A 27,878-nucleotide genomic window follows, 5' to 3' on the forward strand; every position below is an offset into this window, starting at 1 on the left:
TTCCTTCCTTCCTTCCTTCCTTCCTTTCTTCCTTTCTTCCTTTCTTCCTTTCTTCCTTTCTTCCTTAACCTGATTAAAAGTAAGACTGACAAATCTTTCAGAATTTTACAAGCTTATTTGTAAATCAAAATTTGAGATTTTACACACTTAATGAGAAGAAAAACGTCCGTTGGTTTGGGGGGGCGGGCCTTCCTGTGTCTTCCTTACTCAGAGACTTAGGCTGATGGAGTTGCCACCACCTGCAAATTGCTAGTGCAGTAGCGTGGGATGGATCTAAAATGCTTTTTTCTGGGTGAACTCCTGCTCACATTTCATTGATCACATGACAATGCGGAACTGGAAGAAGGTGGGAAATTACCCTCCTCCTCTATCCCCAAACGTGGAGAGGAAGCAGGTACTACCGGTGAAGAACGGCGTCCGTCCGACAGATTTGAGAGCTTGCCTCCCAGAGGAGCTGCCCTCCTAGTTAATACATCTGCCCTCACTAAACACGGTCCTTTCTCCTTCATTCTCCCAAAGCACCACTAACACAAGGCTCTTCTGCATGTCAGACTTTTAATCAGAGGATTAGGCAAACAGGAGGTATTTATGGTAGGGTGCCAGAAACCACTTTTAAATTCAATGTCAGATGTCAGGGATTCTCAAAGTGGATTGGCCGTTCTCCATTGCTGGGCATTGCTCACTGGCTGTTTCTTTGGCCCCTGTTCTTTGCTGTGCTCTCGCCCCAGTGCCCCTGCCTGTCCTTGCGTCTCCCACCTTCCCCACTTCTGATTTTTTGTTACTTCTCTGCAGGGCAATTTATCCCTTTGTTTCACCATCTTCTTCCACATCAGGGCTGGTGGTGAGGGTTGCTGAGTAAAAGGAAAACACGTTTCATTTATTCTACTCACAGTATTTCTGAAACAAATGTGTGAGTTATTTTCCACATGGACCAATTCTCTAACACCAGCTACCAGCTGGGCATCCTGTTCCATTCTGACATTATCTAGGAGTTTGAGTCAGACCCTGTAAGTTAAGGGCTCAGTCCTGCAAGACTGCCCCCCTCAGATACCATTGGCAGGTATGGGCTTTCCACAGCATAGCAGGAAGGTTGCTGAATTTCTGGAGGGTACAGAGCCTGAGCCAGGAGCCAGGCGGAGGGGAGCAAGAAGGCCTCACTTTCCAGCTGATGAGTGACGAAGACCAGTGCCTGCGTCAGTCACTATTGGTGCCTCTCCTTTCAATCTCCTAAGTGTTGTGATGAGCAAATGTTTATTCACCGTACTGGCTCTGGTCTGGTTGTCAGTCTTCATTCCTGGAGCTCTTATGAGTTATGATCTGATTTTGTGTGTGAGTTGACATTGGTTTGTGGTGAAAAGTTGAAGGAGGGGGAGTTATAAATCGCTGGCCAGACTCTATCCTAAACTAGAATTTCTTATAATATTTGTAATCATTTAAAAACATTCTGGTCATTCCGTACTGGGTTTTGGTTTTTATTTATAAATAAGTCTCCCAAGTAGTGTTTAATTTTTTTTTAAATAAACAAGCTACAGAACAACTGGAGGCCTCATAGTACTCTGGACTTTGGAACCAGATGAACTCAGGTCCAGTGCTCAGCTCTACCATTTATTAGCTGTGTGCGCCTGAGCAAGTTACTCAAACTCTCTGGGCCTCAGTTTCCTTTTCTGTAAAATGGGGATAATAATTTTCACTGTAAAGACGTGCTCCCTTTTGGCCTCACATGGAGGTGAGAAGCTGAAGGTGGGAGTGAGGATCAGAGGCAAACTGCGGTGTGTTTGCCAGACTTGCTCCCTTTTGGCCTCACATGGAGGTGAGAAGCTGAATCATACTCTGAAGAATTCTTAGGGCGATGGAATCTGAATTGAATGTTTCAAAACAGTATCAAGCCTGAAGTATCCTTTTTATAACAAGTATGGTCTCACTCTCTCCTGAATTGTCTTTAATGAGCATCCTGGGTGGACTAATGATTCTGTCTCCCTCCAAGCTGAGATTTAAGTATCCATTCATTTTTTTTTTAAAGCAGGAGTGGGAAGAAATAGATTCTCTTTGTGTCTAAAATAAGGAGAGCATTAATAAGATTTTCTGAACTAGGCAGCTTCTTGAAAGGCACGTGAAAAGTTCTAGTAGTTATATAATAAGCTAAATAACTGATCTCAGTACACACCCCCTATATGGTTTAGAAATTTCAGCTGAATGTGGTGGCAGCCTTCAGGGGTCTGCCATGCATATACCATGAAACCTAGAGGGGCATTTTGCAAAAACACATAAAATTGTAGGTCAGCACAGTCAAGGAGCCATCAGAAGGTTTCTGTCTACTCAATGGGAGCAGGACCAGTTTACATTTTATCATAAAGTGAGGAGTTGTGTGTGGAAACCTGAGTTAACTCATGCCGTTTCTATGGAAACCTGGTTAACAGATCCTGCGTTTCTGCATAAACTGGAGTTAACTGTGCCAGTGATAGCTCAGTGCTGCCCAGCTGGCGGCCTTTAACCCAGCTGCAGCCAGCTACTGCCCCAGAGAGGCTCTTTCATGCCTTCATGCCTGTCCAGTTCTCCTTCTCCGGACACAGTCTTTCCTTAGGTGATGGGACGAAAGTCATTACCATCTGCCTGATTGTGCTCAGCCTCTCTGCTCCCCTGGCAGGTGAAGAAGACTGGTTTTGTGTACACAGCTCCTTCCCTTGCCAAGCTGTACCCTGGTGGTTGGGGAAGGGAGGAGGACTAAGACATGATGCCTAGTCAGGCCTGTTCTGGCTTCTGGGATGAAAGGGGCGTGGGAATAGAGACAGGGTTTGAGAGAAGAGATGGGCAGGTTGGGGTATGGGAAAGGCAAATTGAATGAACTTTTAAATGTGCACAATAAAGTTGAGGCTGCCTGGGAAAGAGTGAGAGGAAGGGGGATGAGGGAAGTAGGAATAAGGCAACGCTGGCTGGGGCAGAGGAGATTTTGTGGGTGTTTTTTTTTGGGGGGGGGGGAAGGTTGAGGCTTGAGGAAAAGGCACGGGGAGGCTGTGTCTGTGGGTGCAATGGATCAGAAAGGAAAAGGAGGGTTTTCAAAAGCATGGATGGCAACTCTTCTTCATGGTGTTTGAGAAGTTCAAGCAAAGGATTTGAGCTGTTTAGACTCTGTGTCGCGTGAGTGAGGTCCCCGGGATTGTGACATCCCTCCAGGACGGACCCAGGTGTGTGACAGAGTTTTGCTGTGCGATTACATGGTCAGATTAAAGTCTAGTCCTACTGGCCAAGAGGTCATGTTCTCTTTCAGTCCATCATTAGGCACATCTCTCAGGGTTTCATGCGGAGGGCACTCTTAATTCCCCCATTTTTCTGTTCAGCTTCCCTGTGCTGACAAAATCAACACCGTCACTAATAGTAATAACAATAATAATAATTGTGACAGGCGGGTAAAGCACGGTTAAACATGAAAACCCAACTAATACTCTGAGTTCCAGCGATAGAAATCTTAAAATTCTTTCTCATAATCACATCACAGTGGTGAGCACTTTTTGTAGGTAACTTCACGATGTCTAGAATAAGAATTTATTCGTTCAGGAAAACTCGGCAGACCCTCCTCCATCCTGGTGTGGGCAAGCTGTTCTTCCAGGGCTGTGGCGGATAGAGAGATGAGTCCGACACGGATCCCCTGGGCTCTTGGTCTGAAAGGACAGATGAGACAGGTAACCGCATAGGTACCATTCGAGGTCGAGGGTGCTCACCTCTGAAAGGGTTACAGACACAGCGTGGGCTCAGGGAGTTCACAGGATCAAGCACATGGACTGGTGTTTTTTTTTTTAGGGAGACTGTCCTTATGGGCGTCACCTCAGGGCCCTTAACTTGCTCCCCTGGTTTTCACAGAGCATCAGATCCCTGAAGACGCCGGGTGTCCTGTCCCCCCTTCTGCCCGCAGCTGGTTCACTCCTCTGTCTCTCCCAGTTTCCTTTCCCGCTCAGGTGGCGGCAATATTGAGGTTCTCCTCTCCCCTTATCCCAGACCTTGTTCTACTGCCGATTCTCCAAATACCCCCACCCACCGGGAGCACTTTACCCCCAAAGTCTTCCCTGGGCCCCACCCCTCCTCAAGTAGAGAGCCATTGGTGGAGGCCAGTGGGCTGACTCTCCCGTTTGGAGACAGGTGAGGGTGGATGTCTTAGAGGGGCTGGCTTTGGGTGGTCAATCCTACTTCCCTCAGCCATTCCCAGTAACATGGATCAGTCACTCGGCCCTTGTCCCGGGCCCTGGCCAGTCGTCCTCTCCCTTTTCATGTGGATGAGCTAATTTTTTTCATAGATCTGTTCATGCAGCCCGAGCACCTGCCCACTGGTTGGCTTCTGTCGATGGAACCCCACTCCACTGGCCATGCTAGCGATCCTGTGAAAGGGCCTTCAGTGTCCCTGGTGGGGAAGAGATGGCAGGCCCCGTCAGGAGGAGTGGGCAGAAGGCACTGCTGAGGCCCGGCCCCGGCTTTCCAATTCTGGAACTAAGAACAGACTGGTTTCCTTGACAACAGAGACGGAGTCTGCTCATCTGCTCCCGGGGAGGGGGGCTTTGTGTGCCTGTGGAGAGCACAGGGACTTGGGGACGAGAAAGGCGATCCTTTCTTTATCAGAGCAGCAACCCATTTCTGAAAACTCGCCAACCTGACTGTGTCATTAACAACGCTGCAAGCTTCCCGGGGGGCACAGTGGCCTCAGTTATGTAACCTGCACACTGGGAACCCAGGTGCAGAATCTGCCTTTCCTTTCCACCTGCGTTGCCTCCGACCCTTGATGTATTTCACCAGACCTGCAACACCTCTTTGACAACATGTTGTAAGATGTCAGTCAAATGCATGCTCACCCCTAGCCCTCCCGAAGGCTGAATGGAAGGCATCTCTTCCTCCTTCGGCGAGCCGTGGTTTGTGTGGCCAGGCTGCTGGGAGGAAATGAAAATCGGCCGATGTTGGCTCAGGCCTGCACTCCTCAGATGGCGTCTTCAGAAAAGGCTTTGGGGTCCAAACCCTCACCCTCGATACAAACCAGGAGACTCCAGGCTGAAAACTGGTCCGTTTGCTTTGCCCACCAGCCCTGATGTCAAGGCAGCAGGTCTGAGCCGTGGCTTGGTGTTTAATTCATGGGCTGTCCAGCCCTTTCCTTCCTCTGCATTATTAACGCCTCCTTATAAAGCAGCCCACGGAGCAGATGGGATCACAGGGGAGAAGACGTGCCAGCAGTGATTTCCCGTCTCCTGCAAGAAGCAACATCTGCTGCTGGAAAAGCACATAAAAAAGATTCTGCAAAATTGCAGCCTATTGTATGTCTAATAAAGATGGCCCCTGGACCAGGGGCTTATAAAAGCAGCTAATTTGTACGTGTGTTTATGTCAGTGCACGGAATTCTTGAAGGCTGGGTAACATAGATTGGAAATTGTCTGTGGGACTCATGTGCCAAGAGTGACTGTGATGAGATGGGAATTAAGAAGCAGGCGAAGGCGCATTCAGACACGTATGAACAGACAGATGGAGGCCAGAACCCGGTACCTTCCAAGGGACGTTTCAGTGACTCTTTCGTCTCGTGAAGATCATGGCGGTGCGGCTCAAATTTAGCTCCTGCACGCCCCCCTCCCCAGTCACCAGGGATGAGCTGTGGCATTCTAAGACCCTCCAGGTTCCTTTGTTTATCTCCCCAAAAGAAAGATACTGACTCCCCCAGGCAAACAGTGGGCTCCCTTAGAGAGGCTTCCTAGGTCGAGTTCTTTGTTCAGCGGCAACCTCCCTGCTCCCGGGACCTTGACGCTCTGACTCTGGCTGGCAAAGCATCCTCCTCTCCGTCCCCACCTCCCACATCCCTGAGGACCATTTAAAAATATTTTTTTTTATTGATTTCAGAGAGGAAGAGAGAGAGGGGGAGAGAGAGAGAGAGCGAGGGAGAGAGAGAGAGAGCGAGGGAGAGAGAGAGAGAGCGAGGGAGAGAGAGAGAGAGAGAGAGAGAGAGAGAAATATCAATGATGAGGGAGAACCATTGATTGGCTGCTTCCTGCGTGCCCCACACTGAGGACTGAGCTGGGAACCCAGGCATGTGCCCTTGACCAGAATGGAACCCGGGACCCTTCAGTCCACAGGCTGATGCTCTATCCATTGAGCCAAACCAGTTAGAGCCCTGAGGGCCATTTGAGGACGGCTGTGGAGAAGGTGGGCCCAGGGGCTGTGTTTCCCACATGGACCTGTTCAAATCACAGACTCACTGTCAAAGAGCACCTCTGACCCGGAAGGAACTTCAGAGGCTGCCTGGTCCCACCCTTGGCTTCACAGACGGGGAAACGGAAGCCCAGAGAGGGTCAGTGGCTTGCTGTTGATCACACAGTGAGTTAGCTCGGGATCCAGCTAGCTGGCCTCTGGAGTCTGTCCAGCTCTTTCCCACGACACCCCCCCCCCCCCCCCCCCCCCCCTTAGGTATGGTGTGTGGTTCCAATATATCTAGGGATCAGGAAAGCTTTCTGTCTCATACATATAGGATCTTGATTGGTCCAGATACACACGACAGTCAAATGCTTCTCAATTAGAAATAAATTAATTGGAGAATTAGCATTGTGCAAAGTACTTCTGTGTGGAACTGGATTCTTATAGATGGGCTTTAGGTAGGAGTGTCGTTGGTTAAATCCAAGGCTGTTTTTGATTGGTTGACAATATGGTTTTGCAACCTGTAAAGATCCACAGGCCTCATACGTATTTTTCTAGTGCTTCTTGGTTTGGTTACAAAACACTAGCTTTGTTCTCGCTTCTACAGAGTCATAGCTAGGTTGTCACCTGCTGCCTGTGCCATTTAATCCTCTGAACCCAATGAAAGGGGAGGGGAGGGTTGAAAATATGGCCAGAAACATCACCTTGGGGCATTGGGTCCAACAGAAGACCAGCTGTTTCATTTTGCCTGTGGTGCCTTGAAAATGAAGGGCGGAAATGCCCCCAAAGAATCCCCCTTCAGTGTCTTCTGGTTCAGAGCCTGTTGCCTGTTGAGCACCATGTTAAGGTCGGATGATGTGGCATCTACTTCCTATAATGGGCGTCACCAGGGAAGATGTCTGAGCTGCCCGATATGACATGCGGGCTGGCCAAGTACCAGATGCTGCCTGAGGAAGGCAGCGACCCCCGGGAACAGCAGAAAGCCCGCAGAGCTCACGGCACAGCTCTGTGGGGGTCTCAGAGGGGTTTTCCTTTCCCTGGAGGCCCATCCATAACCCCAGCAAGAGCGTGTGTAGCCACGGATGTCAAACCAGTCTATTAGAAAGGCCTTGAGGTGTCATCTCAGTGCACTTTGTGCCGTCTCCCTCGATTCTTACCAAGCACTGCTTATTTTTCTAGAGGCCAGGGATACAGTCATGAGCAAAGACAGACAGGACCCTTCTCTCTTAGAGCTTCCAGTCTATTTTTTGTTGTTTTTACAATGTTGAGGAAGGAGGTTCCACACCATGAGCTTTCCCCCAATCACTCTCAGTCTTCCTGTGATTTTTGTCTCCTGACTCCGTGTCAACCTTTGGTTCAGTCTCCTCCTTTCCCCCCAGAGAAGAAGCATCCCGAGGCTGTAGTGGTGTGCACGTCCATCCAGGCTTGTCGTAGGCAGAACCCTGGGTAAGTTTGAGGAAGAAGGTTCCACACAATGAGCTTTCCCCCAATCACTCTCAGTCTTCCCTGTAACTTTTGTCTCCTGACTCCGTGTCAACCTTTGGCTCAGTCTCCTCCTTTCCCGCCAAAGAAGCAGCATCCTGAGGCTGTAGTGGTGTGTACGTCCATCCAGTCCATCCAGGCTTGTCGTAGGCAGAACCCTGGGTAAGCAGACATTCCCACCTCCTCCCACTTTGTGCCCCATCAGCCTCTAAGTAGCCATTTCCTCCTCTCCCGGGTGTCCAGGGCCCCTGGACAATAAAGGAAGGCAGCTGCATCCTCACAGTGCATCTCCCGAATGCGCCATGATCTCTTGGGCTCCCCGACCCATCAGCCCCCGCTCTCTGCAAAACTCCAGGAAAAAAGCTGTCTCCTTAGGCCACGCGGAGGTAGGCGGGATTAACAAATATCTGATCAATTCTCCCAGGAGGGCTGGCCTTTAAACAGAGAAGACATACTGGTCAAACTTCAGGCTCAGAAGAGTGGGGTGAGGGTGTGGAGGCAGCCTAGTGAGATTGGGGCAGAGCGGCCCAGCCCCTACTCTGCACCTGTGGCTTGGTTGGCCTTGCTTTTCAGGCTCAGACACACATACTCAGGTCACTTTGCCCCACTGACCGGCTTTTTCTTACAAGTGCTGTGTGTGCATATATGTGTGCACATCTGTGCATGTCTTCCTGTTAGGTCACTGTTTCACTTACGTGCACCTGTGTAACTAATCTTGGCCCGTTGGCCCTGTTGGAGGACCCGAGGTGGTGCTATGCTCACACGTTCCCATCATCCAACCCCAGGGGAGTCACCCCATCTTCCCACCGCTCCATTCACACAGGGTGGGAGAGGCGAGGTGCTGCATATATGCTATTATCCCAGGGCTGCAATTTGGGAAAGAAATAGGATTCATTTTCTCGACACCATCTTTCACCAGCTACAAATTGTAACAATTGCCTGCGGGACTCTTGAGAAATTATGAAGTGTTAATTAGCAGAAGCACTGTGTGTTTAAAATATATGGCGTGTTTAAGTATTAAATTAAACCGACTTTGCAGACTCGAGAAACCATCTGGCCCCAAAATCTGAGGAGTTGGATTTGCTGAATATTTTAAGAGATGTTTAACGGCTTCTAGAAATGGTAATTCTGTGTCACTTTTGTTTCCTTAGATGCAGAAACTGAGGCACAGAAGCAGGCGGTGACCTAGTTATGGTCACCCCCCCTGAGCTACTCTAATTGGGGTACCTCCGTCTCCCAGAGAGAAGGTTTAAATTGCTCCCCAGTCCAGAGGGCATGTTTAGACTAGGAAACTATGTTTCTATGACTGTGGTTGTTCCTTAGAAGTCATGTATTTCAAACTTGTGGATCCCAATGACTTGCAACTCTTTTGGCTTAAAAGCGCAAAGCACTTTCTGCAGAGACGAGGAGGGCAGAGCTAGGAAACCCGGCCCAGTCACTGGCAACTAAGTATCAGTGTGTCTTTCTTTGGACAGAGCACATAGCCTCTTGGTCTCAGAGAGAAGGGGTGGGTATCATCCCAGCCCAGGGGCCAGGGTCACTGTGGGAGCTGGAACATGGGCCTCTCTGGCAGGAGCTGGGGCAATGGAGGAGATGCCACTTGAGGCAGAGAGGGAGGGAGGAAATGCCCGGTGTCTCCCGGCATCTTGGGTCAGTGCCTCCTGTTGTCCCCAACGCAGCAGGAAACCAGTGACATGGATCCTGCAGGGGGTGGCAGGGAAGGCGGAGGAATGGTTAGGCTGGGAGCCGCTCAGGCCAGGCTGTCTTTCAAGTACCTTGAGACCCTGACAGTCGATGAAAGTGAGACGTTCCGTGTGTCCTTGCCGATGGGAAAATCAGGCCAACAAGGCCAGAGTGGTCTTTAATGAGACTCTGCTACTCCCACCATCAGAAACAAACACTCCCAAGGTGCACCTACCCTTTTCTGCACCTGGCTTGCCTCTGTGCAGGGAAGACAGGCAAGCCTGCAGGGATGGTGTTTGTGGGTGAGGAGATGGTACAAGAAGGGGGATGAGGAGAAAGAGGAGACGGGACAGAGGGCTTCACCCGTGACCAGAGGAGGTGACTGTCTGTGTAAGGATGCTTTTCATCATAGAGTAATTCACAACAGGGCAGTGCGCGTAGCAGGCTTTCCTAGAATGTTTAACGTGTTTTTACACCAAGTGTCTTCAATCGATACCTGTCCAGCTGGATGGGTTCGAGGTCCCCCCACCTCAGGTGCCCCCTCCTGAAGGAGGGGAAGTAGTGTTAGTGGTCACACTCTGTCCTCAGCTCCAGACGCTCTTCTCACACAGGCAGGCACTTATCAGCCACAGAATTTGAGGTGCTAATGGGCCCTCCTTCTCTGGGCTTCAGGCTCTTTATCTGTAAAGTGAGGGGGTTGGGTGTGCTTCTAAGGGCCTTCCCAGCTCTGCCACACAGGGATCCGCCCCCTGACCCTGGCAGACAGGTGCAGGAAATGGCCCTTCAAGCCGCGCCAGGAGAGGGCATGTGGGGCATAGAAGGGACAGTTACTCGGTCATGTACCATGAGGTCCATTCTGAGCAAGGGACGTTGGCATCAAGGATGGACTTAGGTAACCAGAAGCTCTCTGTAATAACTCCAGGCCTTGCATTCCTTGACTATGAATGGGTTGTATGTAAACCACAGCAACGTCTTCTTTAAGCCCATTTTCTCTGCCACCCTCGGACCTCGCACTTCCCATAACTGCTTCTCTCTCAACACGAGGTTTTAAAAACCCACCCGCTTCCCTGAAGGTCACATCCTTTTGTTCTTTTCCCATCTCCCTCCCCTGTCAATTCCGCATTATGAAGCCACAAAGAACCGAGGCGGCAGGTTCTTCTTGGAGCTCAGGTGGGGAGGGGAAGCTGGGGACACTCATGCATTAATCATTTTGGTCCTGACTCACATACAGAGATGAGTAATAGCAAAAAAAAGTGCCAGTTTGGTGACAAACAAGGGGTACTGGAGCTGAGAAGAGGGTGTGAATTAGCCGGTGGAGAATGGAAAGACCTTGACCAGGGGACAAGGAGAAGTGTGGCCTGAGAGCCAGGTCACTTGTGGAATTGGGGGCTGGTGTGGGGTGGAAAGGGTGGTCCTGTCTGGGGTGGGCATGTCATGAGGAGGAAGAGTGGGCATTTCAGTGCTAGTTTGAGAGCTTAATAGCCAAGATGACTTTATGATATTGTCTAGAAAGAAGTGGCACGGTGCCACGGCCCCTCCCTGAGCCCACGGCACACACTGGAAACCCATCCCTAAGTTCTTCCCCACTGAGTGCAGAGGAGGCCTCAAGCTCTCCGAAGGCAGCGCCACCCGTCCATTGGAGTGGGTACACGACACAGCCTGGCGACCTTGGCTGCAGACAACGAGAAGTCGTGGATGCTTTTGTGAAGCATTTTAGAAATTAACCGTGTGCATGGATTGGATTGGAGGAGGGGCGCTGAAGGAAGAAATCAGGGGGAAAATGAATGTAGTGAGAACTCAGGCCAAGGAACGTCTGTGTCTTCTTCTGCCCATTCCTACATTGGATTTAGTGGATCAGCTTTAAATTTTTAAAAAAACACTCATTCCGGGGCACTTATGCCAGCGGCCTCTCCTCTCTTGTCTACCAAACCGAGCTTCTCAGTCCCTGCTCACGTAAGAGCCCAGGCTACGTGAGAGGTGCATCCTTGTCTTCTCTTTGGAACAAGTGTTTTTCATTCCAATAAAACATTGGGGCAAAAACACCGTGTTATAAGCTTCTATCCAATTTATTTAACTTAGGAAACTGGGATTTTGTCACCAAAGTTTTCATTCCCCCAGTAATTGTTCTGGGCCAGGGATGAAGAAGTCTGTTTTTTGGTGTGTTTTCCCTCCTCTGAAAGGACTAGACCAGTGGTTCTCAACCTTGGCTGCACATTAGAACCACCTGGGAATCTTTTTAAAATCCTGATTTCTGGGCCTCATCCTCCGGAAATTCTGTTTCTTTGTTATGGGGTGGGGCCACAACATTAGTAACAAAGAAACAGAATTTCTGGAGGATGAGGCCCAGAAATCAGGATTTTAAAAAGATTCCCAGGTGATTCTAATGTGCAGCCAAGGTTGAGAACCACTGGACTAGACCATTTCTTCGTTGACCCTGTTAGAGCGTGATGAACAGGAGCAGTCAGAAGCCATTAGCAGTGCCCCAGCGAGTGGCTGCTCAATTCAGAAGCATCGACTGAGTCCAGAGACACACGCCACCAGAGGTCAGTGACTGGCATTCACTCTTTTTTTTTTTAAACATATTTTATTGATTTTTTTACAGAGAGGAAGGGAGAGAGGTAGAGAGTTAGAAACATCGATGAGAGAGAAACATGGATCAGCCGCCTCCTGCACACCTCCTACTGGGGATGTGGCTGCAACCAAGGTACATGCCCTTGACCGGAATCGAACCTGGGACCTTTCAGTCCGCAGGCCGACGCTCTATCCACTGAGCCAAACCGGTTACGGCCTGGCATTCACTCTTTATCCCGAAGCTGAGAGCTGGGCTCCTCCACGGTCACAGTGGCCCAGCGGGTGGCTGATTAGATCTACAACTTTCAAACCTTTGTTCCAGGGGTCTCCTTTGTCATCATGGTGCTGCTGATGACAATATGCTCTAAAACAGTGGTTCTCAACCTTCCTAATGCCGCGACCCTTTAATACAGTTCCTCATGGTGTGGTGACCCCCAATTTCATTGTTACAAATTGAACATAATGAAAGCATAGTGATTAGTCACAAAAACAATATGTAATTATATATGTGTTTTCCGATGGTCTTAGGCGACCCCTGTGAAAGGGTCATTTGACCCCCAAAGGGGTCGAGACCCACAGGTTGAGAACCGCTGCTCTAAAAACTCTTGCTACCTGCGGCTGCGGCTGCGGCCAGGAGTTTTTGAGAAATGCAGACCCTCAGGCCTCACCCCAAACCTGCTGAACCAGAACCTGGGGGTTAGCTGGTCCTCAGGTGATTTGTATGCACATTAAGGTTATAGAACCTGAAACCTTTCTGAAGGCCAGAGTGTGAAATTAAGGTGTCGGCAGGGTTTGCTCCCTCCAAAGGCTCTAGGAGAGAATCCTTCTCAGCCTCTTTCAGCTTCTGGCGGCTCCTAGAGCTCCTTGACTTACGGCCTTCTCACTCTAATCTCTGCGTCAGTCTCCACTGTGTCAGGCTACCTTCTCTGTGTCTGTGTCCTATGAGGACACTTGTGATGGGATTTAGGGCCTACCTGGGTAATTTAGGACCATTTCATCTTGAGATCCTTTTCTTAATTACATTGGTCAAGATCTATTTTCCAAATAAGGTCTCGGATTCTGGGAGTTAAGACATGGCCTTTTTTTCTCTTTCTCCCCCCTCCCCTTTCCTTCCTTCTTTCCTTCCTTCCTTCCTTCCTTCCTTCCTTCCTTCCTTCCTTCCTTCCTTCCTTCCTTCCTTCCTCCTTCCTTCCTCCTTCCTTCCTCCCCCCCTCTCTTTCTTTCTTTCTTTTTTTTTTTCATCATTCTGCTGGCGAAATGGCACCAGGTGTTAGACCTCGGTTCAGCAACCTCGGTACTTGAGTTCTGGCTAAGAAAAATTCAGAGCTAAAACTCAAACTATAAGAGAAAGTTTATTTCGAAAGCCACAGAGGTAGAAGTGAGCCGTAAAAGAAATAGGCTCAGGAAACAAGTTACAGAGGCAAAAGAAGGATCCTTAAAGCTTAGGGAAAAGAGAGAGACAAGGAAAATTGGTCTTTGGGGAGGAGGATAAGGAAAGGAGTAGAGTGCCTCATAGAGAGAGCTGTGCTGTGTTCTTTTAAAAGTGGGGATTTCTTGTGGATCTCAGTAGAATATTGATCAACTTTAGGGAGGGAGGGAAGGAGGGAGGGAGGAAAGGCGTGGGCATGCTCAAGGAAAAAGAGAGAGAGCACTGGAGAGGCCCTGTCTTAAGGGCTTTTATCTGGAGGTTTGCGGGGGGGCAGGGAGGAGAGGGGAGGATCTCAATAGAATATTCATCAGCTTTCCAGGTGTGCCCCCTCAGGGCCGTGGTCTCCACGGATGGGTGGGTGCCACTGCACGGGATCATTAGTCAATGCAGCTGGTCCTGAGGTCAGCCATGGCATTGCTCTGTCTGATTTTGCTGCTTCTCTGCGCCTGGAGCTGAAACACAGCTGAGGCCTAGATGTCCTCTCCAGGGGTTCATGCTGAAGGGAGTGATCGTGCAAAGGCTTGTAGTTTTGCCTGCTGCTAGGCACCCAGGCTCTCCGCCTTGGTGACCCTCTGCCCCGGCCTATCTAACTACCTCCACCCATTCAGCCCACCAAAGACTCTCTTGGAACATTCCCGGATAGTGTTCTTTTGAGACACTTGCCAGTGCTCACCCTCCTCAGCCGGTCCAGCTCGGTGCTCTGGTTCACCCAGACTGCTGGAAACTGCCACATAACAAAGCATTGTTGATGCCTCCTCTATGACAAACATGGCCCTGTGTTTTACCTGCATGAATCCATTTGAGTGCAACAACCCCGTGGGGTTGCTACTCCCACTTTACTGATGAGGAAACAGGCCTGGGGTGGTTCAGTGACTTGCCTAAGGTCTCACAGTAGCGGTGAACCCCGGATACAAACCAGGCAGTCAGTACTGGAATCTGTGCTTTTCCCCCATATGTCACAATGCTTCTGAAATCATGGCGGGTTTAAAAGGGGGAGAAGATGGCACCAGAGTCCTTTATCCACTTCCCAGGAAGGCTGGGCATAAAGAAGGCCAAGGTGTCCTGTCCCCACCCCACAGTGCAGAGAGGTTGGGGGACCCCCCCAGTGGTTACTTATTTTACCCCCAACACTTTTTCATTTAACACTGTCATGGCTACATGCTTTGTGGGGGGTTACTGTCAAAGGAGCTCTTTAGATGGGTGTGTAGTACGGTTTATACACTTTCAGTTTGTCTCATGCCTTGGGCTAACCTAGTGGTCGGCAAACTCATTAGTCAACAGAGCCAAATACAGTGGGGCCTTGACTTATGAGTTTAATTCGTTCCGAGACCGAGCTCGTTAAGGAGCTCGCTAAGGAGCTCGTTAACTCAAATTACTCTATCAACTCAATGCAAAAAATCGGCGAGAGACAGCTTGTATCTCAAAAAACTCGTTAGTCAGGACACTCGTAAGTCAAGGCCCCACTGTATCAACAGTACAACGATTGAAATTTCTTTTGAGAGCCAGATTTTTTAAACTTAAACTATATAGGTAGGTACATTGTTATTAACTTAATTAGAGTACTCCTAAGGCTTAGGAAGAGCCACACTCAAGGGGCCAAAGAGCCGCATGTGGTTCGCGAGCCGCAGTTTGCCGACCACGGGGCCCCCGCTAACCCATTCCACTTGGTTACTAACCAGTACGCAAAACCTCATTCAATTTGCTTTAAGTGCCCTTGTTCTGAGTGGTGAGGAGTGGGATCTCCCCTTGCATATACCCTTCATGATGTTGGTTTGCAGTCCTTTGCCACCTTCACCTTTCCCAGACTGAAAATCGCACACCGTTCTCTTAAGTTGCAAGCTTGACTGCCAAGAAGAGCCAGAAGCCCTTCCCCAGGCACACACGTGTCAGCTGGCTGCGCACAACCTCCTGTTCCCATAATACATGACCAGGTCAAGGGGGTCAGGGAATTAGCTGGAAAAACCTGCAGCCCCGTCCAGGCATGTTCACTAGAGAGGCAATTAGCGCTGTGACCAGCACTGGAAGCTCCAGACTCCCTGCTCAGATGAAAAAAAAAAAAAAAAAAGGAACCCACCATTTAAAACTGCTTATTCCCTGCTCAGATGAAAAAAAAAAAAAGGAACCCACCATTTAAAACTGCTTATCAGCCAAAAATCTACCTGTGTCTTTAATACAGAAAGTCAGCAGCAAACATGACCGGCCTAATCTTATTAAAGTCAGTTTTACAGATTCATTGACATTCCCTTGAGCACATTTGATGAGGCAGTCAGCCCAGCTGTATACTTGCTGGTCAGATAGAATCCAGACTGTGATTTGTAAACTGCAATTGTTACAATGTCCACAGACCGCATGCAGAATGATTTAATAGTGGCACCTAACATTTATTGACCCTTATTATTTATCAGGCCTGTGCCTTTGTGTATTACCTCATCATCCTCAGAGGCGGTACTCTCTCTCTCTCCATTGTACAGATGAAGAAACTGAGGTCTAGAGAAGTTAAATAACTTGCACAAGGTCACACAGCTAGAAATATGCAGAGCTGGAATTCCATCCTGGGCCCTTACTGGTCTCCAGAGCCTGGATTCTTAGACACAGTGCTCTATGGTGGAGCCAACTCCCTGGGCCCTTACTGTAATGAGATAGCTTTGGACTCCTACTGAGTTATTTGCCACTGCTAGCTCTGCCCTCCACAATAGTTCTTAATTTTCCCTTTGCTTGCCTCAAATCTCTCTACTCCTGACATTGGAAAAATGCAGGGCAGATCCGAATGGCAAATATGGGAGGGTTCTTGGAGGGAGGGTGTAAGGGATGGGAACTAGCATTTGTTAAGCACTTACTAGGTGCTAGTCTTGGAGAATACTTCTTGTCATGGTTTTCATCAGCTCAGCCAATCAGAAATCCAGGTAGTGGATCCTTCTCCATTTTCATCTCAGCGTGCTGTCTTTTGTCCTAGTCTGCTCTTGCCTATGAGACTGTGCTCCTGAGTGAAACCTTTTGGAAGCTGGACACATCAGTCTGTCTTGCTTCATAGCTCTCAGGACACTGTGCCTAGAAGAAGCAGGACTGTCAGCCAGCAAACCTTGTCTGCTGATAAGCCCTGAGCCAGGGTGTCGAGGGACCCTCCTAAAGCCCATGGCCTGTTTCTCCTGTCCCATCCCTCGGCTTCCTGACTCAGTGGATGCCCTGCACCCCCCTACCCTGTGAAAGGAAGTCCCAAAGTTGGTGACACTAACTTCTAAGTTGGGTTCCCATACTTCATTCATTCTAAGGCACACATTTCCCCCACATGTCAACGTCTCTGAAAATGGGATATGTCTTCCAATTAATGATGACTTATAATTATACTTGCCAGTGGTTTTCCTTTCTTTGTGTCAACGTGAGAAACATCCAAATCTGTAGAGAATGTTTATAAGTTTAGTTGAGCCAAACTGACGACAGGTGCTGGGGAACAAGATCTCAAATGCTCTGGAGAATAAGTTTTGCAGCTTCTTTTATGCATTTGAAATTAAGGAGGAGACCCCAGGAAGATTGGAGAAAGCAAGGTGGGACTGGATTACAGCAGTGGTTCTCAACCTTCTGGCCCTTTAAATACAGTTCCCCATGTTGTGAGCCAACCATAAAATTATTTTCGTTGCTACTTCATAACTGTAATGTTGCTACTGTTATGAATCGTAAGGTAAATATCTGATCTGCAGGATGGTCTTAGGCGACCCCTGTGAAAGGGTCGTTCGACTACCAAAGGGGTCGCGACCCACAGGTTGAGAACCGCTGGATTACAGGATAGTTAAGGTTATGTGACCTCTTGAGGGCTAATATCCCCTTAAAGAGGATTGCTTCTGATATTTCAAAAGTGTGTTAACCCAGATGTGTAAGAATAATGGGCAGGGCTGACTTAAAGCCTTTCACTAAAGAAGGTATCATCCTGGGGCATGACCACCCACCATGACCTGTCAAGTTAGGAATTTATGATCACATCACCCTGTCCCATTACTTTCCATAGAATCCCCTGTTTTTTGGTCCACATTAGTAATATTTAAAATAATGATGTATCAATCAATCCAATCAATACATCTTAGATTTGAAGAAATACAGTGATGCCAATATTTACTTTATTTTTGCCCCTCACTATCAACTCAATACCTGGGCTGACATCTCTCTGAATTCACCTCTGAGACCTTTGCTCCCCTGTGTGACTAGTCTCCCACGTGATTTCTTCAAGCAGGAGATGCCGGGAACAAGGCTGACTGAGTCTCCAGCATCTGATAGCCCTCAAATCGTTACCACAATGGTTACTTTTATTCTCTCATTTCTAAATGGAGTTTTATGGAATCTCAGGAAGTTATTAAGCAGAGGGTCATATTTTAATATATGTGGGTTCACATAAGTATTTATATCCTTGAGTCTGGTGTTAATAGACCAATTTCCCCACTACCTTGAAATGAGTTTGATTGAACTTCATTCAGTTTTCTAGAAAAGGAACACCCACTTTATAACCTGGCTGTGAAATCCAGCTGGTGTCCATGGTAGCTGTCCTTTTAAATCTCTGATCTTCAGTGGACTGATTATTAAGGTAATTGCCATGGTCAGCCCAGGGCACACATTGCCTGGAGGCATTAAAAGTCACCATTCATTGTGTGTGGACCACCTTTGATTTCCAGAAGTCATGTGTATCCTGATCACCTTTTTGCTAGAAGCTATTTTCCCTGGAGGTTGTAGTTTAGGGGACTTGATTTCATCTAATTTGAGACTAAAGAAAAAGAAAAACAATTAGAACTGTCTTGAGAAAAGACACTTGACGGAAAGATAAATGATCTGAAAGACTCAAAAGAAGCACTTACCTCTTATAATAATCTGCTTTAGGAATCAGAAGAAAAATGTCAAAAAACTATTTGGTATTCTTAATAAAGTTAAAACTATTTGGTATCCTTAAAACATGGCTTCTAAGAAATAGGAGGGCAGACATAGGAAAGAATGGACTAAGATGAAAAGGTCTGAGGTGGAAATGGAGATACAATAAGGAAAGTATGCAAGAGATAAAATGTTCAACATTATAATTAAAATCCACGTTATTTTGCTGAATTGAAATGAGTGAAGTTGGAAATGACATTGACAAACTGTCAGAATGCAAGGAAAATGTCAATAATAAAACTAATGGGAGGACTGGTTCTTCTGGTTCCAATATAATATGGTATGTCAAGTATATATTTTTTGTAATGAGAGGAAAAATGAAAATAGTAGAGAACAGCGATTCGACATGTGGATAAACTGGTGATCCTGAAGGAGACTCTGGAATAAGTGGAATAGAAAAAACAACCATAGAGTTACTAGAAGACTATCTTGAGCTAAAGAAAAAGTGTGAATATGTTTCCAGGGCAGGCTACCTGCTGCAACAACTTCAGAATCTCCCATCAGTGGGCTGCCTTCAGCCACACCCAGCTCCTTCCATTTGCTGGCTGCATCAACCCAAGGGTCCCAGTGTCTCCACCGAATCCTCTGTACCCAGCAAGGAGGCAAGAAAGGAGAAAGTGTGGAGAAAGCACCTCTGCTGTCCATTACCTCGGCTGCAAGGGACACACATCACTTCTGCTTGCATTCCGTCGGCTCACATGCCATGTGGCCCTATCCAGATGGAAGGGGGGCTGGGAAATGTGGGTGTCCCGGAAGAACAGGAAGTGGGTTTGGTGAACACATGGCATTATCCCTGACACATGGATGTGCAAACACGCGTACGGATACAGAGAGGTTGAAATAGTTCTTTCCTTAATATCTTCATGATCAGATCCAAGCCATACAACATCGTAGGGAGGATCACAGAGAGGAGTGGAACGTATGACCACATGCTTCCTATCTTCTCCCTCTTGTTCCTGACACTCGGTGATAGGCTGAGCCTTACTTGTCAGGCTTTGGGGGTATTTCCACATAGATGTTCCCGAGGACAGCAGAGTTCCCATGTGAGCCTTTAGACATCATGGCCCTTTAACATATTTTCTCCAGTTCCCACCTTCCCCCCTTCCTGGGCCTACTGACTTGCCTCCCTTCTCTCCCCCAAGTCAGCAATTCCCGGGGCTCATTGGAGCTGTAACTTTTTAGCTTTCTCATTCTGAGGAGGGGAGGGATGGCCTCAGATCTCTCTCCAGTCCTAGATGCAAGGTGTTCTCCTAATTTTCTCAAATTCCCATTTAGTTAGAAAAATCCCTCAACAAAACAAATAAAAACAACAACAAAACAACTTTAACCTTAAGGTGCTAAAAGAGCATTTATTTCTACCTTTGTGGCCTAGGATATGGTTTATTCTATTAGACATATAAGTCCACACCATCCAATAGCTGTTTCCTGACTTTGTTGGCTAGGGATGGGGATGGGGACAAGGGTAGTTCTGCCACATGATTCAGTGGATTATACTTTCTTACCCATTGAAGGACATATGCTCACAGTTTAGGCCCAAAAGCAGAATCAACTGTTTTATGTTTGAACTTGACCAAGGTGAAACTTTCCAAAACAGCTCCATGGGTTGTAGGTATAGTCTGCCTGAAGGAAAAAGGTAGATAAGACAACCCTTAAAAGTATCTGTGACTAGCTAGGTTCTAGGACAGCCTGAGGTGTGGACCAGTGGATCAGAGAACCTGTCAGTTCAATTAGACAGCCTTTTTGATGAGCTTTTACCCACATTGTGTGCGAGTTGGGCTGACCTTTTCACTGAAGGGAATGAGTATTTGATGGCTGAGCCCAGCCATCCTGCTAGCTCAGCACTGTCTCTGCATCACCAGGGCTTCCTGAATCCCTCTTTCTTTCCCCTTCATTGAAGGCATGAAGTCCACATGGTTTTAGGATTGGTGGCAGAAGTATCTGACCAGTGGGTTGAAGCTTAATGCTGGAGCCTAAGATTGAGAGCTCCATGGAACCCACCATTCATGAGCCTCTACTGAAGCACCGTCTCTCCTTCTCCCCCCGACCCCCTCCCCCGACCCCTGTGAAAGGGTCGTTCGACCGCCAAAGGGGTCGAGACCCACAGGTTGAGAACCGCTGCTCTATGAGCTCCTCCTGCCCCGACTCCATCATGGGCCTTTTGAGAGCAGATATTGTGAATTACATCCTTTTGTATCCCTGTGACAGAAATAGGAACCAGAATTCTTATTTAAGGAGCTGGCTAAATCCTTGGAGCTTCTTCCAGGACTATGGTGCCTGAGCCTTGGGCTCTGGCCATTTACTGATTTCCTTTCGCCACCTCCCATCTGCCTTCCATGGAAACCCTCCATGATTTCCGTCTGTCTGCTCACCTTCACTTGGACGAGGGGAGGAACGTGTGGCGGAGTAAAAAGAGAGAACAGGTGCTGGATCACACCTGGCCCTGCCCTTCGCTAGTTCTGTGGCCCCGATCAAACCACCCCACTGCCTGGAGCCCTACTTCCCTCCCCTGAAAACCAGGAGGATGGGCCCTTCACTGCAGCACGGATGGGAAGGGCCCAGCTCAGCACCAACACCTAATTTATTTAATAAATTTCATTGATTAAATAATATCTTCATTAAGAGTCTAACTCAGGACGGTGGCCCTCATGAATGTGGACCCAAGGTTTCTGGTCTCCTGTTCTAAAAAACAGTGAGCACTTCCATTTATTTTCAGTTTCCTGTATTGTGTTGAACTTAACAGTTAAATATATATATGCAGTATGACTGAAACTGAATGTGAGAGGTCTTCTGAAATGAATGTAATCAATGCTTGTTGGAAATATATGTATTTTTCACCTTCACAGACTGTGAGCCTCTAGCAGGCAGGGGCCAAATCTCCTTTGTTTTGGGAATCTTCCTTCTCATGCTCAATTCCAGTTCTTACTCCTGGGCACCAGTAGATACCCAGCAGATGATTGTACTTGGCCGGCGAGAGGGAAGGAGCTGATTCCAAGTGGTGAGAAGGAATGCTGGGCCTACAATTGCTGGAGAACAGAAGAATGGGAAAAATGCCTACCAACCATCAGGTTTGGGGTCCTTTGCTAGAAGGCTATTAACATAGGCTATTCGCTGGCCTTTGATAGGAAAGTGAGAGGCTCAGAAATGAGTGCTTCTTGGGCTTGCAGCAGTCAGCAGGTTCGAGGATTCTTCCAGCCAAGGGGGTTTCCAGAGATGGGCCGAGGGAGGCTTGACCATCTCTCTCCTTCTCCCTTTCTTCTTTTAAACTATTTCTGTCCTAAATGGTTACAGCAGTTAATACCTAGTGTAGAATTTTGAAAAACCCAGAGGCGTGTGAAGAAGCTGATGATAAGCTTCACCCATAATCCCACCACCCAGAGGTTCGAGCTTTCTCTTTATCTGAACAGAGCAGGCGGGGTGTGGTCCAGTCCTCCATTCAACAGTCTTCATTGACGCTGCTAGGTCGCAGCAGCAAGGCCGAGCCCAGCTCCTCCCTCAGGCTTGGAAGTGTCATGCAGGGATCGGTGAGTTTGGGCTCTGACTTCCAGAGTAAAGCTTGGCACAAACCCTGTGCCGCCCTTGTCTGGAGCTGACGAGGGGACTGGGACCAGGGCTTTCAGAGGCTGGCACCCGCACAGGGGTGGATGCCCAGGGCAGTGGTGGGAGCAGCTGGGAAATGACAACTTGGCGCATCTTTCCACATGGGACTCAGGCTGCTGGGTGATAGCCTGTCTGCTTCTGCCCGGACACCTCTGGCTGATGTGGCAGGAGACAGGCACCCGCCTTTCCTTGGTGCTCACAAGCTTAAACGGATTTTAACAAAAAGTCAGGCAACTTGGGCATCTGTTATTCCCCTCCTAGACCTTCTGTTTCTTTTATAGCTACAAGGAATGACCCATAGAAATGCGCTGTCATACTCCAGTGATTCCATATACCTGGTCTTCAGAGGGACAGGGAAGAAAATGGCCTGTGACAGGGACGTCTTTCATGATTTGCCATCCCCAGCTGCTCTCTGAGGACGGCGAATCCCAAACAGAGCCCTTGCCGAGTAGGGTCAAGAGTGTGAGGATGAAAACTGGAGAGGCCGAGGGGGAGCTCCGGGGCTCCCCTGAGCAAAGAGCGGAGGGTCCTGGGGCAGGGACAGGGGAGGGCTGTCAGAGGGAAGAGGGGAGATAGACAGATAAAGGGCAGGGCTGAACCGGGTAGAGTCAAGGGGGTTGTGGTGCATGATGTTGGTATATAATATAATCTTCTCTTGTCTCCCCATAATCAATGTTATACTGTGGAGTTGAACTTGGTAGTTTGAACGTTGTAATCCATTGCTGGAATTTTGCTTCAAAATAGGCAAGAAGAATGGGTTATGTAAGAAAAGAATGTTTTGTTTCAGAGGAGCTGATTTAGGCGCTAGGGCACCTGCCGTGCAGCCTCCACTAACACTCAGCACCGTATCCTGAAAGGGGCTGCTGTGAGCCCCCCTGGGGCCTTGCTCACCTCTGGGACCCCAGGTCCTGGCTGTGCTGCTTTGCTGGACCAGCCTAACTTCTCCCAACTCACTGTTAGTTGAGTTTCAGTTCAACTTACATTTATTTGGGACTGACCTGGCACCAGGTCCTATGGCAACACGGGGAATAGAGAAATGCTGAAGGCACAGGCCTTGCCCACTAGGAGCTCCTGGTAGTAGGTTGTTACTATTGGACTCTAGGTGGAATGAAAGAGGGGAGTGTCGGTGACCTGAGAGTCTAAGGGACAGGTATTGGGGGGAAGACTCTGGGAGAGAACAGTTTGAGCTGAAGGGAGAGGCAAAGAGGAGCGTGCTCTAGGTGGAGATCAGCATGGACCACCCACAAGGTGGGAACCAGCCTGGTGCCTTCCAGGTCCTGGGAATATCCCTGGAGAACCAGTGACAGGCTGGGAGGGTGGGGGCGGGCACTGAGAGGCCCATGGAGCTTGGGGTGCCAGCTAAGATCTTAGACCTCATTCTACAGTGTGGCAGTTCTCCAGAGGAAGGGAGTGGCCAGAGCAAGAGCCACAGTCCCCTAGTCCCATGGTCAGAATTGGGGGTGGGGGTAGGAGGAGAGGTGTAGAATTTTCAACATGGACCATGTGTTTGGTTTGAAAAAGTGAAAAGGTAAAGGAACACTGCCCCAGGTGATGGGGGGCCCTGGTGAGTGTTTAGTAGGGCGGTGACAGGCATGGGCCATCTTTGCATATTTAGAGCAGCGACTCTGGCTACCGATTGGATGGGGGTATGAGAGAGGAAAGACTGGGTAGAGACCATGAAAGGATGGAGGGATGTGGGCTTGATCCAGGATGTGGTGCTCTGGATGGGGAGATATTTAGGACATAAAACCAGGGAACTTAGTGACAGTGGGTGCGCAGGGTGAGAAGAGGGAAGAGCCAGAGGCTGCCTTCAGGGACCCTTGGTGGGTGGCTAGCTGGGTGAGGGGCAGAGAGGAGGGGCTGGCTGGGGAAGGGAGGCTGCAGGATTGTTCATCTGGGTGAAGGAGGGTCAGGGGCCACCCATCCAAAGGGCTGGCTGGTGCAGGGTTGGCCACAGGTCGACTTCAAGGTGGCCGTGGGACATCCAGGTGGGCACAAGCCCCTAAGCACCTGTGACTTGTCCAGGTTTAGTCTAGGGGACAACCGCTTAGAATTGGAATCCCACATCCTAACTCTTCCATCTCCAGCCCAGCTTCACACACTGAGAGCAGGCAGCCCAGGAGCTTGCCTTCTAGGAGGGGTCAGGTGCCCTGGGGTGGATGCTGTTCTCACTGCATGGGGTGCCCTCCCCTTGCTTCTCAGCTTCGCCCACATGGCCTGGGTGGCTGGAGGCTGGGGCGAGCTAGACTCAGGAAGCACATGCTGGAGGAACCAAAGGCTAAATGGGTGGTGATGCCGGCCTTGAGGGTTGACAGGCCAGAGTCCCCAGAGGCTCACTGAGGACAACGGCCCTGCCCAAGATGCTGGACCCTCCTGAGCGGCCCTGGCATCACGCTCCTTCTCTTCCCTTTTCCCTATTAAGACTGGCTGATCCAGTGCCTGTCCTGCCACTGCTCAGCCTGACCCCGAGATCAGAGATTTGACAGTTTGGGTACCACGGGAGAGTGTTTTACAAATTACACATTTGCCTATAATAACTCGCAGGGCTGTTTTCATTTTAATCAGGGGGAAACCCATAAACCAAGGAATGAAGCTCTAACAGTGGAACTTCACCACTGAGGAGACTGGGGTGGGAACTTTTATGTACTGTGTATACTTATCTGGGGGTCAGATGTCTGTCTTCTTACATGAATGGTACAAATCACTTCTGGGGGCAGAGGATTAATTCTTTCAGTGGACGTAAGAAATAGCTCAGACTCTAAAAAGTAAAACCTAGCAGGTTAAGGGACAACCTCACACTTTGGTGGAAAGGGCTACCTGGGGAAGGGGAGGAAGCTGTGCTTCAGGTAAGACAACTTAGCTGGCTGCAGGATTGTTCCTGAGGGAGGGTCAATGGCCACCCATTCAAAGAATAGCATCCAGAGGTATGTCAGCAACCCCACCCTGGAGCCAGCCAGCCCTGGAAGGGAGGGCATCCACATTGGTGGGCATCGAACAGAAGCTGTGGCCGTGCCCTGTTCTAACTAAAAATAAGACCAATGGAAGGTCTTCTGGCCACTGACATGCAGAGCATAGGGAATAGCGTTTGTAGGTCTCTATCTAGAGTCCCTAACTAGAGGCCTGAGCATCGGGACTGGGATCAGGGGCCACCTAGGTACAGGAATGCTGAGCCCTGGGTGCCCTGTTGTCCTGTGCTCCTTTAGGCACAACATACCTACCAAGACGAATCCGCCTTGCCCCTCACTGGTGAGACAAGTCTTTCCAGGTGCTCTGCTCTGGGCAGCACCAGGTCAGGGATGGAGCTGATCTGGCCACTGAGGCAGGGCAGGCAGGGTCATGTTGGGGTGAGGGAGGGGTCAGGGATGACACAAGCATCTATGGGTCTGAACAACAAGTGAAAATGGACAACTGTCACTTGCCTTAAATTTTTTTTCCCATGATTAACTGTTTGAAGACCTTGATCCCCAGGATGTTTGGGGTAGTAAGTCGCCCTTGTTTGTAAGATATTAACAACTTTACATTCCTCCTTCAGTAGTTCTTAGAACCTGTTCCCCGGGTGTGAGCTAGGGGGCCCTTGGTCTCCTTGCACTCGGGGGTGAAGTTGCCTTGAATCCACCAGTTCCTGGCCTGGGCAACACCAAACCCCTCCCACCTGCCTGGGGTGTGATATTCTTCAGGCTTCTTCTGTCTCTTGGGCTCCCCTTCCACTCCCTCCACTGGGCCTCCCTGGCTGACCCTCAGCAAAGGGCTTTTTCATTTCCTCTCTCTGAAAGGAATGTTGACCTCAGTTATAAGGACAATGAAGCTTTCTTTAGCTTTCTATGGACATAATTTGCTTTTAAAATAAAAATCCATTTCGAGTTCATTTTAAAGAACTTCCCAGCAGTCCTTAAAGTAAACCCACACCTAATGGTGCTGCGAAAGCAGGTACAAGAGTCATATGTGTCATCTCTGTGTGTTTCAGGTTCCACCCAGACGTTTGAAATCCTGTAGATGTGGACGGCGTCGCTGAGCGGAGCAGGGTGCACAGGCTGACCGCTGAGAAGACGCAGCCTGGGCCAAGGCTGGTCCCGCCTCCCGGTAATTAGTCGGTGGCTTTTGGTGGTGCTGAGGGTGGGACACACTTTTAGCTGGGGGTTATCTCACCAGCATGAGCTTCCAGACACTCAGGTCCTTGTGTGAACTCCCCCAATCCTGCTCACTCAAGAGCTACCATGGAATCTGATGGACCTTAGAGGTCACTAGGCCAACCCTCCAGCCAGGGCAGGAGCCCCTCTACAGCTTCCAGAGTCACCCTGATGCAAGGAGAGAGCTCCCCTGGGAGAAGGCAGCCTGTCCCATCTTCCCGTCACTGAGCAAGTCCTGCTGGTGGGAAGTTCTCCCTCGCGCCCTCAGCTAGAACCTGCCTGCCTGCAGCCACCACTGGCTTTTCTGGTTCTGGCTCCTGAGGCTCCAAGGAGTCAGCCTAAATCTCTTCCACATGGCAGCCCAACAGGTGCCTGGGACCACTGGAGTGGAGGAGTGTGGATCTGGAGCCAGAGGCAGTCCTGGTTGAAACCCGGGCTCCACTGTTATCTCTGTGATCTTGGGCAAGTTAGTTAACCTCTGATTCAGTTTCTTTACCTTTGAAATGGGGACAATAATGTCTGTCTCATAGAGTGGCTCTGGTAATGAAAATAAATCATGAATAGAAGTGGCCTGGTGCCGTTTTGACACCAGTTCTCTGACACTCACTGGGCATCCTACGAAGCCACTCGGTTCTGACACTACCCAGAGTCAAAGGGCACACAAGGTAACTGCCACAAGCTAAAGGGCAAGGTTGCCCACAAGATGGCCCCTACTTCAGAGGCCACCCACACTTCTCACTGACTAGGATGTAGATGTGGGGATGTCCATATCTCCCCTTCACTTTCTAGAATTCAGTAGAACAATTACAGAATTCACCGAAGGCACTGTGATTCTGATGACAGTTTTAGTATAAGGGATCCAACTCAGGAACAGCGAATGGAGGCAACGCATAGGGCAGGGTCTGGGGCTTGGCGATGTGGTGCAGAGCCTCCTACCCTCTCCTCGTGGAATCCAGTGTGTCACAGCCCAGCCCAGCCATGTGCTCACCAACCAGGAAGCCTGCGTCAGAGATTTTTAATGGGGGGCGGGGTCACTATTGGGGAAGGGGGCATAATGGTTTAAATCATTTGCCACTTGATTGAACTCAACCTCCAGCCCCTCTCCCTCCCTTCCTGTGTGGTTGGGGTGAAGTTGCAACACTCTAATTAAGGGTTTGTTTTTTTCCTGGTGGCCAGTCCCTCCCTTGAAACTATCTAAGGGCCCACTGTAAGTCCCCTCATGAGCATAAACTCAGGTTTGGCGAAAGAGGCTCATTATAAAGAACAGAAGACATTCCCAATGTCTTTGGACATTTTAGAAGTCCCGAGGGTTTTTAAAGCTCTGTCCCAGAAACTGGGGACAAATACCCACCAGATATACTCTTTACGTTGTCCCGCCAGTACAACAAAGGCTGGCTCCTCCGATCTTCAGCATCCTGCTCACTCTTTCCTGTATCTCCAGGTGGACATGACCCCCTGTCTGGTCAGAGAACCAGGCATCCTCACCAGTCTTGTCTGCATGCTCTTCCTTTTGTTCATATAGCTCAAGATTGAATTATTTTTGGACTAAAACATATAATTACAGTTATTTAGTGTGCACCTGTTTACACTCGAATCATAGCCTCTCATTACCGGAGTTCTTAACGCTATGATGACTCTAGCCTCTAAATGAATGCTTAATACCACTTGCTATGCACCAGACCTATTTCAAGTAGGTATTTCATATACATTAACTAATCTAATCCTCACACAACATAAAGAGGTAGCTAAGTAGTTGCAATCCCCGTTTTATAGACGGGGAAACAAGCACAGGGAGGTTAGGCAATTTGCCCAAGATCACACAGCTGATAACTGGCATAGCTGGAATCTGAACTCCAGAGTCCACCCCTTTTAACCACTAAGCCAACTCCGCACACAACTTTGATCACCAAGGAAGCATTGCGGGGAAG

The 27,878-nt window shown here is 49.0% G+C and overlaps 1 protein-coding gene across 2 annotated transcripts in view; it reads left to right on the forward strand.

The window, feature by feature from the left end:
• Nucleotides 1-27,878, forward strand: part of ADD2 (adducin 2 (beta)) — a 93,907-nt gene that overhangs the window by 29,392 nt on the left and 36,637 nt on the right. Inside the window, exons 1-2 of one of the 2 annotated variants that reach the window (XM_014540935.1) lie at nucleotides 21,661-21,747; nucleotides 25,788-25,903. The gene's annotated coding sequence lies outside the window, so the exon portion shown is untranslated. Of the gene's footprint in view, nucleotides 1-21,660; nucleotides 21,748-25,787; nucleotides 25,904-27,878 lie in introns of those variants that run through there. The other variant, XM_005867785.2, reaches the window with a different exon arrangement.

This window comes from Myotis brandtii, unplaced genomic scaffold (genome assembly GCF_000412655.1).
Source record: "Myotis brandtii unplaced genomic scaffold, ASM41265v1 scaffold251, whole genome shotgun sequence".
In the NCBI taxonomy this organism is placed as follows: domain Eukaryota; kingdom Metazoa; phylum Chordata; class Mammalia; order Chiroptera; family Vespertilionidae; genus Myotis; species Myotis brandtii.